We start from the raw sequence: 19,959 nt of genomic DNA, 5'->3' as shown, positions 1-19,959 counted from the left end.
TTTAATATCGTTGAATTCAACAAATGCTTGGTGCCTAGTGTTAAAAAAAATTGTTTTGAAAACCTTTACGAAAATCTTGTCAAAAACACTTAAATGTACCTTTGTTCGACTAATTTAAAAAGGAGAAAGTTCATATACGAAATTTTTCGAAAGGCTTAACAAATTTATTATTTTTTGCGTAAAATAGAAAGAATAACGGAAAATCAAGAAGAAATTGAAACACAGCCAGATTTACAGAGTAGCAACGTGAAAGTGATACACTTTGTTCATTCGAAATCAACTCCAATATCATCTGTAAGTAGTAAAATTACCAACTTAGTACTTGAGTTTAAAATTATTTATCTTGATGTTTAATGACGGTTCTTATGTAGATCTCGGTTTCTGCTGAAGAAGCACGCAGTTTACAACATTTTTTTCAAAAGAATAGTAGGGTGATTTGCCAATCGTTGCACAGCTAAGCACATGATTTTGGTGTTTATGCCGTATTTTAGTCATTTCAACAGCATTCACTCGATTTTTTTCGTCGATTGCACTCTTACAGGATTGGTCAACAAGATCCAAAAGTTCAAGTCTTCGAAAAAAGTGACATAAAAATTTAAAAAATCATTTAAAACAGCTTGTCTGTGCCCAATAGTTGCACGCAAAATTTATGTCCTGCCTAATGTTGTCCGATTTTTTCCAATGGTTGCACATTTTGAAAACCTTCTTAAAGCTCAGTCACCATGTGGTCAAAGAGGCTGATATTTGTTACGGAAGCTTATTATGAGAACTTCTAGTTCAAATGAAATCCAATTTGGAGACGGCCCCTTTTGAAGGGGGTCTTCCACATAAACCGTCCATTGCACAATGGAATTATTCGGACCAAAAATCGAAAAAAAACGAAGCCGCCGGTTTTAGTAGTCTGGAATAGCATTTATCACACGTGAAATTTCCTCAGAAACTCAAATCTGCCACTGAATTTAACCAGAGCCATCTGAGTGAAGTGTTATTTGACGTTATTTGCCAAGTATTGAGCTTTTTTATTTATATGTCTCACCAACATAAAATTTTGTGTCTTTGAAAATCCATAGAATAAACTGAATGGTATTTTAAACTTTTTTTAAAACGTCTATTTACTGGTGAAAGGAATAAAGGACGCGACCTGTTTGCCCCACATTACCCTTATGGAGAAGATGTGATTTTATAAAATAATTACGTTAGGACTTACTTTGAAATTGATCGATTTTTACATTATTAAAATCAATTTAAAGCTTAAAAATGGACTCAACCACGCCCGAAGTTTCAGATCGTTCGTCTGATTTATTGAGTATATCTTTTCAAAAATTTATTTATTTTGAATATCTTTTTCATGAAGTGGGATTATTTATAATGAATATAACCTCTGTAGCATTTCATCAATCTTCACGAAGTTATGACTATTTATTTTTCTGAATTATAAGAGACAAATAAAGCTTCACTCAAATGTCTCCGGTCTAGTTCGACGGCTGATTAGAATTTCTGAGAAAATAGCACATGATAAGTAATATTTCGGGTCTTTCAACCTTCGACTACGAGTTTTTTTTTTGGAATGAAGGTCGAAATTTTCCCAATTTACAATATTTTGACAATATTATAATCAAAAGTAAGGGGTTCGCTGTTGACATGAAATACAGTTCTTTAAGATTTGTCGTCTCGAATTTTGAGAAATAGGGGTTCTTAGGGGTCTTTAAACTCTTTGCATAAAATGTTGAGTGAATGGTCGGGATGAAGGATCTAAAAATAAATCTAATAAAAAAGTAGTCCCTCAAAGCCAAAGCAGTTTAAGTGACTTTGACACTTTTCAGATATTTCAAGTTGCCTGACTTTTCAATACATAGCTATGTTTTTAAACGAGTTTAATTATCTCACAACTTCAATTTTAATATTTAGATAGAAAAAAAATGGAAATATGAAGTGTCTTTGGATAGAGGCTGAATTATTGAAAATCAACATAAAATATGAAAATTCCAGGTGGAAAACGATTAATTTAGAGCACAGAAATTACTAAAAATAATAGCTAAACGTAAATATCCACTTATTCAGCAAATACATGTCATATTAAAAGACAATCCAAGTTTTTTTCAGTTGCGCTGCATGTCATCAACAAACGTGTTCAATTTTGTAAGGGAATTTGCATGGAAGGAGAAATTTTTGCATATGAAATCATCCAGAAATTCAAATAAGCTTGAAATGAAGTTTGTATTTGATTGGATATTGATTTAAGCTAATTTTAAGCTTAATTTTTTGCTAACATGAGAAGGAGCAAAGTATTTCATGAAAAAAGTTATAAACATTTCAAAATAAAAATCGAAATCCATTAAAAAGTATTGTAAAATTGCAGGCTTCGCTTGCTGGAGCTTTCAATAATTTCATGACATGTTTTTGCGAGGGTTATATAAACTAACAAATTCATTAGCTATGCGAAACAATTGATTGCGATTTTTTATTTTCAGCTTACGGTAAAACAGCTTTCTAATTAGCAATCATAAACACCAAAATTTAATTTTTTTTTTTGAATTTTTTTGTTCAAATAGGTTTAGTTTTTGTTCACATGGAATGTATTACAAGAACCAAAAAATATTTCAAAAATCCAACAATTAAGTTTTTTAAACTTTCAGTTCATCTTTGGTGATTTTTGAATGAAAATTTTCATTTCCCGTACAAATTAAAAACACGTTGTGCTTTTTCATTGCTAATAAATTGCTTCCAAAGATTTTATTGCTATTTTTGGCAGTCAAGACAACCAAACAAAGTTTTTGGAGGTATATAAGTTAATAAATTTGAAATTTTCATACAAATCTTACAACGGACTTGTGTACAACAATGGGGCAAAAGGAGATTTAGCGGATCAATTGTTGCACGATCCTATATTTTCTTTGGTTATGTATGGATAGATTTTTTTTTTCCAAAAACATGGTGTTTAAATTGTCCAACAAACATTTCGTAAAGAAAACCGATTCGAAAAATGTTTTGTTCTGACGTAAAAGCTTAAATGCTTTAGAAGGAATCTTAAGATTTTGTTTAATAATTATCACAAAAATGGCGCGAAAAAAACAATCAAAATTAAAACTGTCGTTAGATGCATATTTTACAGCAAAATAATATCGTAAAAGCCTCATTTCATGAGTAAACATTCCAATTAAAATGATTCAGTATTATTTTTGGGGAAAACTTGAAAAACAGCTGAAATATTGACAATTTAGGTCATTCCGTGCAACAATGGGTAAGGGGACAACGATTGGCAAATCACCCTAGTTTATTCTGAAGGCAACATCAAACAAGCTAAATGACCGTGTTCATGGAGCATATTTTCGTGATATGGTACCAGCCGTTAATAACCAGTCGAACGTTATCAAAATACGTTTTCTGTGATTGTTTGGGGAAATTGATGGTGAAAATAAACAAGAAGTATTACCTTACATTTTCAAAGGTTATTTGCATCCTTGCGTCATATTTCTTTTTGTCATTTATAGTTTTTGCCTTCAACATAATACAGCACTAGCGCATAAAGCATTGATCGTTCAGAAATGGTGAATATCTGGAGACACATGATAGGGAAGTTGGACGCCGTTAAGCATTCAAAGTTGAACACACTTAAAACCGTTTGGTGAAGATTTGGAACGAAATGCCGAACTAAGTCGTGTGTGCGATTGTTCACCAAGGTGAAAAAAAATTGAACTGAAGTACTTAGTTTGTAATTTTACTACTTATAGTTGATATTGATATCGATTTAAAAATAGGAATAACAAATATTTTTAGTTTTGTGCAATAAACAAAGTGAATTACTTTGACTTGGCCACCCTGTGATGCAAAATGTTACCCAAATGATCGCAGGCTAAGATGGATTAAAGCTCTGTTGTCTGCATTAAATCATACCAAATAAACAGAATAGCAACAACAAATTTTTGTTAGGTGTAACAAATAAAACAAACAAAAATTCAACAAAGAGAGCAATTTTATTTGCAAGAAATTATGATTATTTTGAAATTCTTCATGCTTTAAATTCCACAGATTTTATAGACTTAAGTTTTCTTGAATTTTTTTATCTGATGGCCTTTATATGCCAACATATATGAAGATTTTCAAATTTAGCTGGTCTCCACTTCTTGAATTAATTTCTCAAAAAAATATCTGTACAAAACACCAAATACATCAAAAACTCGAAAGCGATTCAACCGCGCTTTAAAACCACTCTCAAAGTGTCATCTCTAAGTAGTAAAATTGTAAACTAAGTACTTAAAGCTAAAATTAGACATCGAACCTAATGAATAACTCTGGCAACACTGAATTGAGTTCCAAACTATATCAATAATAATTTTATGTGATGTTTCCTTAATAAATTGAATAGATTTGCACTCGGTGCATTTTATTTGGTTTCATTACAATAAGAGACATAGGAATAGAGAAAAAAAATTGTAACTTTTGTTATTTAACTCAAATGTATGGCGAAGGAAAATCATTTTCTCTGTTTAACAACCATTGAATCTATTTCAACCAAAAAATCAAAACAATATCGCGAGATTCTGATTTCAAAAGACAAATGGATCATTTATTCCATTTTTCTTTTCTGCATTGCTTTTGCCAGACATTTTTTGTAAGATTGGTGGAGGAAACGATATTATTCTCATGAATCGTTCAAAATTCTATAGAAATCGCATTTTTAGATCCATGCCTGAAATATTGCACCTCGCGTAACTTTTGATCTCATCGATAGAACTTTTAAAAAACTTCAGACAAGCTAGCTTTATATTTTAACAATCACTCTGAAAAATTTCAATAAAAAATGTAGCGTAGTTTCAGAGATATGGCAGTTTGAATGGGAAAAGTCCAAAAAGTCCGATTTTCGTAGAATTACTGTTTCTCAGGCCACACAAACTCCAGAAAGCTCAAATTTTGTGAAATAACAGTGTGATAGTCGATAGTAGATCTATCTAATGCAATAAATTTGATCAAAAAATATCATCAGAGTAAAAAGTTATGGAAGTTCAAAGTCGAAGTGACAGTGCGCGTGCTTCCAATTTCTATACAATTATGAACGATACTGTACTTCATATTTGACAAAAGTTTTTATTTAATTCTTTATATGGTATAAACCGAAAATCCAATTTTAAAATCATTCAATCAACGCTTCAATTTTTTTTAATGGGTATAGCAAAAATTGATGCACTTAAATTAAGGTTACTTGGATTTTTAGCACGGACCCGGGCTGAACAAATCCGGGATGTATTATCTAAAAACCTGGCAAAATCAGAGCATTTGATTTTAAAATTGTCGACCAAAATTGGGGCAATATCCAGGCAAATTTTTTCGAAACCTAGAAATTTCTCATCAAAAATCAAGAAAGACATCTTGAAAAAAAATATCAAAATTTATCAGCAAATTTCAAATTGTATTTAAGCTTCAAAAATTTTTTATGATCATTTTTATCAAACTTGCTCAAAAAGTTTAGTTAATTTAGTTCTGGACGCATAAGAAAAAACAAAATTTGTTTGTGTAGAATTAACCCGGGCTAAATCCGGTCTTTTCCAATGAAACCCGGGCGACCCGGCCGGACCGAACTTTGCCCAAATTTAACATCAAATATCCGGGCAAACCCGGATAAAATCGGTTAATCTGGCAACCTTAAGTTAATAATATCAGTCCAACTCAAATAACTCATTTCAACAGGTTTTAAGTCATTATTTTGAAAATGAGGTATTACTCATGGTCATCAAAGTCCAAAAATAATTTTAGAAATTGAAAAAAAAAATTACTTTCGAATTTATATATTTGTACCAAACATTCTTTATTAGATGCAGGACGTTGTTTTTACTCAATTGAAGCTTTTTTTTAAATCTTGTTTTTTTAATGATTTCAAATATTATGTTAAAAAAATGGAAAATCACCAATATAAATATTATTGGATAAATTCTTTTAATCTCCAGACATTTTTTGGTGAATTATGTTCAAAATTAAATGGGACTTTGTGAACTTCTTAAATAGTGTTAAAATAAAACTTTTTTTGAATTTCAATTAAAAAAAATAAATTTGAGAAAAAATTAAAGGTATTTTTCAAATTATTTAAAATTTTAATTTATTTTTTTCACTTTGGGTGGCCCTATGAACAGTTAAAAAATTTGAACCTCAAATGAAAAAAATCGAATCTACGTCAATCAAACCGGTTTAGTCTAAACTTAAAAATATTTTAAAAAGTTATCTAATGTAGAAAAGGGCGTAAAGCCTTCAAAACTAAGAGATAATGAATTCAAACACCGCAAAATTTAGGCGGAATATTTTTTGTTGATTATGAAACTATCATGGATTTTTTTTTTTAATAGGGTTAAAATAAAACTTTTGTTGAATTTCAATAAATAAAAAAATAAATTTGGGAAAAAAATTAAGGTATTTTTAAAATTATTTAAAATTTTAATTTATTTTTGAACTTTGAAAAAAATCGAATCCACGGGTCACATGTCTATAATAGTACTATATGAAAATTTCTCAGAAATTCTAATCTGCCAATAACTTAGGCAAGAACTAATTGTAAAGGGAGTTTTTTGACCCACATTAGCCACATACAGGCTTTATACATTAAATGTAATCGCAACATTAACATTTGAACCAATGAAAATCCACAAAGGCAACTGTAATGTTCTCTGACTTGACTTATCAGTTGACTCCCTTGTCAATGTAAATAGAAATGAAATGTTGTTGTTTTTTTTACGTTCAGTAATTGATGCTCCATGAGATGTAAAATTATTTTCTGTTAGAAAATAATTTCACACACGCTCAAAATAGTGTTGATAAGACTGCTGCAAATTTCGCATGAAAATTTCAAATTTATTCATTTTTACATTCCCCATATTTTTTTCGGTTTATTTATTGCCACAAATAGCAATACAAATTTTGAAAGTGATTCATACAGTTTAAAATGAGCGCAACGAGTTTTATTGTTGTATGAAAATTTGTATGGAACAAAAAAAATATTTAAAAAATCACCAAAGATGTGCTGTAAGTTCTAAAAAATATATCTTTGGAATTTAAATACATATCCCTTGATACTTGCAGAACAAACCTTCAACCTAACTTTTACTCTAGAAAAGATATTCGATGGTATGCAAAAAAAATTCAATATTTTTTTTTAGTTTTAGCTTTTTTGACTGTTCATTTAAAAGCTTTCAAACCGTAGGATAAAAACAGAAAATTGCAAAAAACTGCTTTGCATTATCTTAAATGTTGATTTATTGATTCTTGACAAAAACAATTCTTTAAATTTGTGAAAGCTCTAGCCAGCGAAACCTGCCGTTTTAAAATAATTTTCATTAAATTCGGATTTTTTTTACTTTGAAATGATTATAACTTAAGCTTCTTCTAATATTACCAAAAACTGAAACTTAAGAATAGGTAAAACCAATAATGAAAGCCAAACTTCATTTCAAGTTTATTTGAATTTTCTGGATAGTTTAATTCGTAAAAATTTCTTCTTCCATACAAATTTCCATACAAAATTGAATCGTGTTGCACTAACTCAGGAACCAACTAAATCATCTTAAGTTTAACATTGATGCTTGGTAATCCTAGGGAGCAAAAAGTCGTTTTTTTTTTGCAGCGGTCTAGTGTCTCTATTTACCCCAAATTTTTCAAGATATGGGGTAGTTATGAAGACTTGTTTTCTTAGCATTGATTGATGATTAAAATTTACTTTTAACAGTCATAATAACGATAACCAATATAATCTTAAATATAAGCTTATGACACATTAGACTGAGTCGATTTGGGGTCATTTTGGAATTTCTCAAACCCTGGGGTCTAGAAAGCTTCGTCTTGGTCCAAAGCTCATCCATGATTTTTTGCAAAATTTTTAAGTATCGTTTACATGAGTAAATTTGAACTTTTAAGTTTGTATGGGAAATTTGAATATTTTGTACTGAAAAATCAACATCCTTTTTTTTCTTCTGTGGAACCGAGCCAGCTGATGGTTTTTGTGCCAATTTATAAAATTCCGAATGGAAATTTTCCGCTTAACAACTTTGTCGAAGACCGTAACTTCGTATCTTATTAGGAAAAAAAGTTATTAGCTGTTTAACAGGGGTATGTCTTTTCGCACTGATAAACAATAAATTCAATTGACATCCCTGCAGGGTGCCTAGCGAGGTGTTGCGTGACTACTTTCCATGCAACACTTCGCGAGGCTCAAGCTGAACCAAATGAGACCTTCTTGTTGTAGCATGTTCGAACATCATTTTTACTAAATTATTTGAAAAATGTAGGGAAATTGAGAGTGAAAACAGTCATAAATTCATTTTACGATTCCTCGCGAAAAATCACACAAGATAGTTTCAGTTGGTTCAACATGTTTGAGTCCAAAAAGCTTTTTCAGAACTATATGAAAAATTTTGGGTAGCAATTTTATTCTCATTTATTTAATTCACCCACACTAAGAGCAAGTTCACTGGTGTTGAGAGAAAGTGGTAGAAAATTTGACACTTTTAGCACATTTTGAAAATTTTGCCATGCAAAAACATTTTCAAGATCTGTCGCCTTCAAGTTTTTTACAAAACGTGTTGTATTTTCGCATCCTGTGCTGCAAAAAAGCAATATTTCTATCACATACGGCTGAAATAGAAACAGTGCTGTAAAAAAAACAACGCCCGAAGATCTTGAAAACATTTTTGCACAGTTAAATTTTCAAAATGTGCTACTACAGGTCGGACTCGATTATCCGGAGTATCGATTTTTTTTTCACTCCGGATAATCGAATTTTCCGGATAATCGAATCAAAATAAATTTTTTTTTTTGCAGTCTGAGGACGTTAAATTGTAATTTTTTTGTGCACTATTCTTGTAAAATGCAGTGGCGTAGCCAGAAATCATTTTTATAGGAAAAAGGGGTAAAGTAGTGATGAGAAAAAAAAAACAAAAAAGCTTTTGTAATAAAAGAGCTTGAACAAAAGTTGCTCCCCATGGTCTCAAAAGTTGTAATTCATTGAATTTTTTTTTGTTTGTTTCAATAGTTGCTAGATTGTTTTTCAATAGTTACTATATCTAAATTTCAAGAAGGCTAATAGCACTAGTTTGCAAAATTAAAAAAAAATCGTGAACTTCATTGACCGACCTAGATTATAAATGTAAAATCGAGCGCTGAATCCGAAAATGAAATTTAAAAAAATCTCAGTTGAACACTTTTGAGTTATGCTACAAATATGAAATTCTTGAAAAATAAATAAAAGTACTTGAACTCAGATTCTAATATCTCGGACTGTGAAACATAAATTTTAAATCCCTTTTTTGCATATTAAAGGTAAGTAAATTTGCTGTCTATCACCTGAACTTCATTTTTACGTATGATCAAGACTATTGTTGATATTAGTGACTTTATAATAGAAAAAATTATAAAAAAGGTATTTTTTTTAGAAAAAAAAAATTGTTTCAGCGAAAGTTTATGGCTACATGGTAACATTAAAAAAAATCTGATTTTCTGTTGGCCTTAAATGTCAATTCAAAACGAAGATTTCTAGTAGTTATTTATCAAAATCCGTTGAAAATTTGAGATGATATGGTTTCTTTAACATAATAGTAATTTTCGCATTTTAGAATAATTAAACGATCCGCAGTGTATTAATCATAATTTAGGAAGAATTAAATACGGTAAATCTCACTCGCTCCAAGTCAAAATTATTTTTTAGCTTACCAGAAGGTCACATGCCAAATTTCAGATAGATCTGACCATGGGGAGGGGTTGCTGGAGTCTCAAACTTGAATAGGATTTTAAGGTATTTTGCTCGGGAGGAACAAAAAATACTGGTTTATTCATGAATTTTGTTGAATGTTACCATCAAGCCATTAATTTTCGTTGAAACAATTTTTACTCTAAAAAAATACCTATTTTTTATAATTTTTTCTATCATAAAGTCACTAATATCAACAATAGTCTTGATCATACGTAAAAATGAAGTTCAGGTGATCGATAACAAATTTACTCACCTTTAATATGCAAAAAAGGGATTTCAAATTTATGTTACGCAGTCCGAGATATTAGAATCTAAGTTCAAGTACTTTTTTTTTTCTAAAATTTCATCATAACTCGATCATAACTCGAAAACTGTTCTACTGAGATTTTTTTGAATTTCAAGCACAATGAGTACAAGGAAGTTTATACAATTATTGACTGCATCATAATAGTAGATCTACAAACTTGATAAAGACGCAAATGTTGTGGATCACTTGTGCTACCATGGGATGTAGGGGTTAAAAAAATTGACAACTCTTATTCTTACCCCTCCTGTTCCTAGCTACGTTCTTGCTTGACCACATATTTACAGTTGCGTTCAAAAAAGAATGAAATCGCGTGGAGCTGCGCACCCTCTTCCAACTTTGACGAGCTGTCATTTCTGTCTTGGTTGATATTTTTTTCATGAAATTTTCAGAAAATTTAGTTCAACTATTCAACTAACGAATGAAATCGTCTGTTGGGCGATAACGAACCCTATTTTCTACCCGGCACCATTTTTGACCGCGTTAATCGATTTTGACAAAATTTAACCAGGTACTAGATCATACATTTTTACAACTTTGGACCAAATTTCAAGAGTTTTCAATGAAAATTGTCAAAGATACAGCGAATTTGGTAAAGCAATTCCAAATTTCCCTTTTTTTACGGGAAAAGCTGTATCTTTGTTTCCATTCATTGTAAAGACTCCAAATTTTGCAGAGCGTTAGTTGAATAGTTGAACTAAATTTTCTGAAAATTTCATGAAAAAATATCAACTGAGAGAGAAATGGTAGCACGTCAAATTTGGAAGAGGGTGTGCAAATTCGCGCGATTTCATTCTTTTTTGAACTGTATATTATGTATTGTAGAGTTAATGAGTTTGATCTTGAACAAAACACTGTGGATAACCGAGTTTTTATATAAAGTACAACTACTATACTAGCACCTGACCCCCCTAACTCCGTCCAAAGCTGATTAAAAATATTGTTTTGTGAATTATAGTACTAAATTATTTAAAAAATCAAAATAAAAATAAAAAAAAAAACAAATGTAAAAAAATACTCCGGATAATCGAGTCTAAAATTCCGGATAATCGAACCCCGGATAATCGAGTCTCCGGATAATCGAGTCTCCGGATAATCGAGTCCGACCTGTAGTATCAAAATTTCTTGATTCCCAATACGAGTGGGCTTGTTTTAAGTGAATAGTAAGCAGAAAAAAAATTGTAAAGTGATACAAAAATTAAACGATATGCTCTGTGTTTGTTTTTTTTTATTCAACTCGGAAATCTTGATTTGGAGTTGTAAAAACATGTTTCATACAAAATGAACGAATTTTTAGAGAGTGTAATAAATGATTTTACACTTACCGGAAGAATAAAATATTGAAGTTTTCAATCACCTGCAATGAGAAAAATATGTTAATAGAAGGCGAGCCTTTTCAAATATTAAGCTAAGAAAAAAACACAAGATCAAGTTTTAAATTTTATGATTGTTTGATGCATTTGAGTCAGACTTGAATCAACATATTTTCTTTCTTCAAAACAATACAAAGATTAAGACTTATTCGACAACAATTCGCTTGATTTTAAATCCTCAGTTGCGAAGAAAACTTTCTTTCAAAAAAATCACCGTTACGAGAGTCAACTTGACAAATGCCATGCAAATTGGAACCAGTTCGTCGAAAAGCGACGAACCTTAGCGACAAATCGATTAGGTACGAAAAAAAACAGCGAAAGTCTGCATCTGCATAATCATCAAAATGTGAGATAAGCCAACCGAGCTCTGAATGATTTTTGCATAAACCTCAATGCTATCTGTTGCAACTTCCGTCATCCTGACTTGCAGCAGGCAACAGCATATATTTCCAATTATAGGTACTCATACGCACTACCAGCATATGTATGTATGTATGAATGTAGTTCGCGGAAGTTCAACCCAAGGATTGATCTGCTCTACTTTATTGGAACGCATCAAGCTTTTAAGCCCGAGATTCCGATTGCTCTGACTCTGACTCTGACTCGGAATAGTTTGTTGTGCAATATTTGGAATGTGGGTAATTGGCTTTTGATTGCTTGAGGCTGCCTGACTGACTGACTGACTGACTGGGAAACCGGCAGAAAGTGAATCGAGCTGAAATACAAGCCGGTACCCGATTATTGGAAGAACCACGCAGTCTGCTCAAGGTAGAGATACCCTCTTGTCTTTGCCTCTAGTCTTGCCTCGCATGTCTTACCATAATAAGATAATAATGAATTGATTATCAAAAAAATGTTTTTTTTTTCGGTTTGTTTGCTACTTTGCGTTTTGATCGTTTTCCTCCGGTTTGTTTCGGGCCCACATGTGAAAAGTTACATCACACTCCGAAATATGTATCTGAATAGCAAAAATTTGCTGGGTTCATGTCCAATTTGCCGGTTTTCGTTTGAATCGCGCTGCGCTTAAGAGAAGATGAAGAATGAGATGAAATCGCGAAATTTTGCATTCCATTGCACTTTGGCAAATTGCGGTGCACATCCGTAATTAGTGATGCACATCTGTGAACGGTGTCAATCAGATAAGGAGGCTGGTGATGCCGCTAACCCAGTTTTTCCAACGATGACTTACTGACCATGTCAAAGAGCTTTGGGCATATGGAAAATGCAGCTAACGGATAAGAGTTTTTTTTATTGAGTGATGAACTTTACCGCTGAAGTTGCCAATATTACTCCTAAGCAGTAAATTTTAATTTTGTTCTTCCATTCTAGACTCGAGCACAAGTGTTTTCCTACATTTATGTCAGCAGAACAACTGTACGCTCTGTACAGTTGTTTTGCTTACTTAGAGGCATGAAAACATTTGTTTATTATTCTGCTGTTAGATTTTCAAACTTATGATTATTTTAAACACCTACATTCTGAAGTAACGTGTTACTATAGTGTAAGCCATTTGTAATCAACGTTCAAAAACTCCGTAGTTTGTCAGCTGACTTTTAATTATAAAAAAGATTCTTTCAGGATATATTATGCCATTCATTCCGAACCAGTCAGTGTTCGGCACAAAAGCGCTAATTCGCTAATCGATAGTTAGTCCGCTAACTTTTCGTTAGTGGTTTAATTTTGCCGCTAAATTTTAATCGATCTAGCGAATTGAAAAGTTTCGCTATTTTTAGGTTCCGCTAATTGAAGACCGCTAACTCTCATATATTTGTATCAATCTCTCGAATTATTAGTGACAGAATAAACTTTTTTGTCACCAATCAAGTTAAGGTGATATTGGGCAGCATTCTGATTGCTTCATTGGATTAGTTGGAGGAATGTGTACTCGAGTTAGAGAAAAGTTGTATTTAGTGTCATTTTTCTCTCTTTTAGCACTTTTTTCGCAACATTCACAGAAGAAGATAACAATAAAAGGTGTTAAACAATATAAAACTAACATCCCTTCATCAACATTTGTATTCAAATGGTTGAGATATTTACTTTTCACAATACAGTTTTTACGAGATTTTTCAGATCAGTTCATATAAAAATAAGATTAAATTACCACTGTGAAACACAGGGAGTTGGTAAAATTCCCATCTTTTACAGTTTCTGTTTCGCTCATGTAATTGTGTGAAAATTTTATCAATTTATCTAATTTTACTTGAAAGATTATTCCCCTTGAAGAGTTGGAAAAATCGAAGGAGGGAGTGGCGTGAAAAAAGAAGAATTTGATATTTGTTCAAGCCTTTATGTTGGTCAACAGTTAGCGATAAGCGATTAGCGCTTTAAGCTTAAAGCGATAACTTTTTCGGCACATTTAGCGTACTCTATTAGCGATCGCTAACATTGAATGAGTTAGCGATCTAGTTAGCGGCGCTATTTTTTCAGTTAGCGATGCCGAACACCGCCAGATTTAGAATAGATCTTCGATTGAATGAGCATCCCCATTTTATAGGCAATTCAGCTCTTTTCATGCATTTTTCATGCTAAAGTCAGCATTTTGGGCTTTATATCGGGTTTTTACCTCGTTTACTAGCTTCATGTTCGCCAATGGGGATCGGTTTGCTGGCCTGAACTTAGGTTTTTGATTTTTCCCTAAGAAAAAATGTCTGGTACCGTTAAATTCCGAAAACGAGGAGACCTGTTTTTTTTTTATTTTTCAAATTTTAACACTTTATTTACAGTTCTCTACATTGCCGGATCGTTTTCGATATAAAACGCATCAATACTAGTGCGTTCTTGTTGTATATATTAATTAAAATTTATTTGGCAACACTGTTAAGATCCTGCTTTGTGAAAATTTCGCTCCGTATTTTTATCGATTTCCGAATTGCAAATATTTTTTAAAACCATAGTGATCGTACCACGAAGAACGTTACTGATTACATCACCGCTACCGCCACCAATCCAGTACCCGCTCGCAAGGTAAAGGCCTGATTTCCGTAAATAACGAACCGGCTTGAGTGTGGTTCGAGAAACTTCCGCCCACCCTCCCACTCTCCCACCTCGCCAAAAATCACCTACCTGCAGCGCAGACAACCAAAAATAAAACAGCCACCAATACCTGCCATCCACCCGCTTAACCGCATAACCATCCATCTGCCGTATCCTGCCAACAGCCTACCAGTCGCCTTCAATCATAAACTCGCACAAAAAGCCACAAAACATTACATATATGTATCAACTGTAACACCACGATCTGCCACAATAAAAACAACCTTCGCTGCCTGTGTTTTTATTTCGCTTCCGACCATCCGCAACTGGAATCAAAACAAACCCGCAACCCACCCGCCACCGTCATCGCTGCACGCATCGGACCACCGCATTCCTTGGTACACGGAGAGGTGAACAAGGTAAACCACAACAAACGTCAAATCTTTTGTTTCTACGTTTAACCACCCTGTGCGTATTTTTATCGACCGCAACGCCATCTGTGAGAGAGTAGCTAAAACTATCTCTTTGAGGGAAGTGCGCACATTTTTATCGACGGCAACGCCATCTGTGAGAGAGTAGCTGAACCTCTCTATTTGAAGGAAGTGTGGCCAATAATTCTTTTGGAACCATGTCCACGTGTTGCGAAAGTTGCTCTGTAAGTTTTACAGATTCAACTTTAAGAGTCCAATGCCAAGCTTTTTGCTCCGTCACCTTTTGTTTGAGATGTTCAGGACTTGATGAGCAAATGCTTGCTGCCGTGTCATCCAATAATCTTGTTACTTGGAGATGCCACGGATGCAAAGCCTTGATGGAGAAAACCCGCTTTCGCAATGCTTTGCTTTCTGTTGAAGGCACAAATACTCAAATTCTGGAAGAGATTAAAACCGAAATCTGTAATCACGTTCGCAATGATTTATTGCAAGAATTGCGGAAAAATTTTGACGCTTTGGCTAACAATACACCGAAACCTTCTCGTTTAGCGGAATTCCCCATTTTTCGAATGGGGCAACCTGCCTCAGTGAAACGAGGTAGAGAGATTGAGGAAATTAAAGATTCAACGCCCCGTCGCCCAGCAAAACTCTTCCGCGGTACAGACACGGCACGTTCTGCACCACCGCAAGATAACTCCGAGGAAAATTGTTTCCACTTATATCTATCAGGAATTTCTCCAGAAGTCACCGATGCAGAAGTGATGGAGCTTGCACAAGGCGCTTTGACCACTTCAGACTTAAAACTTGTTAAGCTCGTTCCTCGTGGTAGGGACACCAGTGGGTTTTCCTACATTTCTTACAAAGTCACTATGTGTTCCAATCTGAAGGATAAAGCGATGAAACCGTCAACATGGCCCCTTGGACTTGTGTTTAGGGAGTTTAAGTCGACCACTGCTCCTCGTAAGGGTTTTTGGAAGCCTCCATCGAGGACTTCCGACCCAGTTTCGATGAATCCCACCACGAGCAGGAACACGGATGCAACAACTCTCCCCCAATAGATTGTGTGATGACCTCTGCTGAGCAGCCCAATTTACAATCCGATTTCCTGCCAACTCAACTGAACAGAAAACCACGCGAATTCCTGATTTACTATCAAAATGTACGCGGAATCCGCACAAAAACAAACCATCTTCTTCTCGCTCTACAACGGTGCGACTATGACATAGTTGTTTTGACCGAAACATGGCTTCACCCGAAAATCAACAATGCCGAATTTGCCTCCAACTATACTGTATTTAGATGCGACCGTAATCCTGAAACCAGCAACCTGAGCCGTGGTGGAGGAGTCCTCATAGCCGTGAAACATGAAATTGTCTGCAAATCCGTCAACCTAGTCAACTGCAACAGACTGGAACAGGTCGTCGTCCGTATCGTACTTGGTCGTCAGGTGCTATTTGTGTGTGTTGTGTATCTGCGTCCCAATAGTGATCCTGTCCTCTACGATCTACACGCCAAAGCCATTCAACAAATACTCGATAAAGCTTCAAGTGAGGATTCCATTCTGATATTGGGTGACTACAATCTACCGAACCTCATATGGACCTTTGATGAAGATGTAGACGCTCTCATCCCGAACAACGCATCAACTGAATCCGAATGCGTTCTAGCTGAAAAAATTATCGGTTCTGGATTAATGCAATTGAACGACAACTGTAACGCTAATGGCAAACTACTTGATCTCGCTTTCGTCAGTGACATATGCTCGTTCGACGTCTTTAATCCACCATCAGCTCTTTTAAAAATTGACTCGCACCACACACCGTTTATTTTAAAATTTGACAATGGCTATGCATTCAGCTCATCGGAATATGTTGAACCACAACAATATGACTTCCGTCATTGTGATTTCGATGCTTTAACCACTGCTCTAGAAACAATAGACTGGACGACACTGCAAACTTGTTCGAATATCGACGATTCTATTTCCCTTTTCTACGACAGTATATATGCTACCTTGGACGTTATGGTTGCCAGAAGAACGTTAAAACCGAACTCAACGAACAGGAAGCCCTGGTGGAATGCGAATCTTAGACTTCTACGTAACCGCCTACGGAAAGCACGTAAACGTTTCTTCCATACGAAATCTAGCGTGCACAAATCCATCCTTTTGGACGTGGAAAAGGAATACGAGCGTGCCCAGGAATTCAATTTTTGTGAGTATATAAGTCGCACTCAAAACGAATTGAAATCCAATCCCGCCGCTTTTTGGTCGTTTGTTCGAGGCCGAAAAAATTCGAGTAGGATCCCAGCTGATGTCGCTTACTCTGGCAGAACTGCGGAATCATTTGAGGATTGTGCTAATCTGTTCGCCGACTTTTTCCAATCAGTCTTCCAAAATGAAAACGAATTACCCTCGGATGTACCCTCTGCATTCTCACCGTCATATAACGTAAATATTCCTAGTCTTAGACTATCTGTCACTGAAGTCTATGATGCATTGATCGCAGTGAACGCTTCAAAAGGACCTGGACCTGACAATCTGCCTCCGTTGTTTGTAAAAAACTGCGCAGCCGCCAAAGCGATTCCTCTTACAAAAATTTTTAACTTGTCTCTGTCCTCTGGAATGTTTCCAAAAGTGTGGAAAACGGCGTCGATTACGCCGGTTTATAAGAACGGAAGCACTCATAGTGTCGAAAATTATCGTCCTATTTCTATTCTTAACTGTTTGGCGAAAGTGTTCGAGACCTTAGTATACGATGCTGTTTACCCGTCCGTGAAACAATTAATTAGTGACGCTCAGCACGGTTTCATGAAAAAAAGATCAACTACCTCGAACCTGATGACATTTACTAATTTTTTGATGCCAAAACTCGAGAAACGTCAGCAGGTAGATGTTGTATACATTGATTTCTCTAAAGCCTTTGATCGAGTGCCTCATAGGTTACTTATAGAAAAACTCAGACGCTTGGGACTACCTGAATGGATTACAACTTGGTTTGCGTCGTACTTGAACTCCCGCACAGCTTATGTCAGAGTGAACTCCTACTGCTCTTCGAATTTCGAAATACCGTCTGGTGTACCACAAGGCAGTCATCTTGGACCGTTACTATTTATTCTTTTCGTGAACGATTTGTGCGATCGAATGACTTCATACAAACTATTCTACGCAGATGATTTGAAACTTTTTCGGTCAATTACGTCACCGCTAGACTATATTTTACTACAGAATGATCTGAACGCTGTTACGAGATGGTGCATGACAAACGGTATGCTGGTGAATGTTGAAAAATGTAAAATAGTGAGTTTTTCAAGATCACGCAGCTTACTTCGTTATGAATACTCTATGAGCAACCATTCCCTCGAAAGGATTGAAACAATCAAGGACCTGGGAGTTACATTTGATAGTCGGTTGAGATTCCACACGCACATTACTACCATAACTGCAAAGGCTTATGCAATGCTTGGTTTCCTTCGTCGAAATACAACTCATTTCAACGATGTATACACCCACAAAACGCTGTATTGCTCGATTGTCAGAAGCATTCTGGAGTACGCAGCTCCTGTTTGGGCCCCGTACCAATCGACACTAAGTCAATCCATTGAAGGTGTTCAACGAGCCTTTATCCGCTTCGCTCTTCGGAAACTTAGATGGAATCCTGATATCACTACTCCATACGAACATCGCTGCAACCTTATACATTTGGATACGCTTGCCCGGAGAAGAAAATTTTTACAGTGTTTGTTCACATTCGACATATTGAGCGGGAACATCGACAATAGCGAACTCCTACAAAATGTTAGTTTGTCCGCCCCTACACGGTCACTCCGGCATCAGCAGTTCCTCTGGATTCCCGGTCATCGGACTACTTATGGTTTCTACAACCCTTTGGACACGTGCAACCGCTTCTTCAATCAATGTGCTAGCATCTTCGATTTTGGAATCTCAAAACAGGTGTACAAAAATAGATTAAGGCAACTATCATTATAATTAGTCTGTGCGAAACATTTGTTCTCGAAGACAATAAATAAATAAATAAATAAATTTAAATAAATAAAATGGCGGAGTTATTGATGTTCAAATTTGGATAGATCCAAATGACGCGTCCTACACTGAACCCAAAATCACACTTAACATTCACTCGACGTTTCACAAAAGGGAAGTTTAGTGAATTTCTTCATTTCATGTGGCTCATGTACATTTCACTTACCCATCACTTAAGTTTCAAGTGACCGAATCAATGTTCACTAACTCATCAATTGAGTTTTAGGTGCCTACTACTTTAAATTCCTCTGAATGTCAACTTACTTCGCCGCTCACTTCATTTTCATTACATGCTCAAATGTCAGCCATGTCGTGAAAGATTGTTTTATTGTGGAAACATCACAGAGTTTTGTATGAGCTGGTAGCTGCAGGTAAAGAGTAATTTATAAGTTTCATAACAATTCTATACTTCCAGAGCCCGGGAAAAATATCCTATGAATCGAGTAACACATTGTAGTGCAACTATTCGTTCGAATGAGAGGCCAAAATAGGAATCGGCAGAAGTTGTAACTTCTACAGAGCAATTTATTAATAAACCTGCCACCATGGGAAATCTTTGTTGGATGTAAGTTGTAATAAATTTCCATTAACCAAAATATTTCAATTTAATTTTTTTTCTTTCTATTTCCTGTAAAAACGGGTTTCGGAAATGCTTCCCGAAGGTATTTTAATTCTGTAATTTTCAAGTACAGTGCCAATAAAAGAAAGTAGGTACATGTCATGAAAAAGAAAAAGCCTAGAAACATTTTTAATTTATTTTTCATTAGGCCGGAACGAATTCCAAATCCTTCTTTTGTCACCAGAAGTTAGAACATCAAAAGGGGGGGAAATAATAAAAAATAATGCGAAAAACAAATAAATTGGAATAAATTGCTCGAAAGTTTGTATGCAAAAATATTGCATACTACATTGCACAAAACATTTTCATCGAAAAATTCAATAAAATCAACAATACAAAAGGTTAAATAACTCCCATCTTCCAAAATTTGTTTCTCTGGTCTGGTAATCTTTAGGCTATTTAATTTTTTTTCGAAATTTAGATAAAATATTTCAAACTATATTTATTTCTCCCTTTGGGATTTTTGATAATTTCGAACGGAGGGAGG

The 19,959-nt window shown here is 34.5% G+C and overlaps 1 protein-coding gene across 4 annotated transcripts in view; it reads right to left on the bottom strand.

Moving 5' to 3' along the window:
• Positions 1-19,959, bottom strand: part of LOC129758486 (uncharacterized) — a 250,910-nt gene that overhangs the window by 117,747 nt on the left and 113,204 nt on the right. The window contains exon 5 of one of the 4 annotated variants that reach the window (XM_055755990.1): positions 11,357-11,388. The exons of the other annotated variants lie outside the window; for them this stretch is intronic. The gene's annotated coding sequence lies outside the window, so the exon portion shown is untranslated. The remainder of the gene's footprint in view (positions 1-11,356; positions 11,389-19,959) is intronic. 4 annotated transcript variants of the gene reach the window in all.

The sequence above is a fragment of the Uranotaenia lowii genome, chromosome 3 (assembly GCF_029784155.1).
Source record: "Uranotaenia lowii strain MFRU-FL chromosome 3, ASM2978415v1, whole genome shotgun sequence".
Taxonomy (NCBI): Eukaryota; Metazoa; Arthropoda; class Insecta; order Diptera; family Culicidae; genus Uranotaenia; species Uranotaenia lowii.
This window is presented reverse-complemented; position numbering and strand designations above follow the sequence as displayed.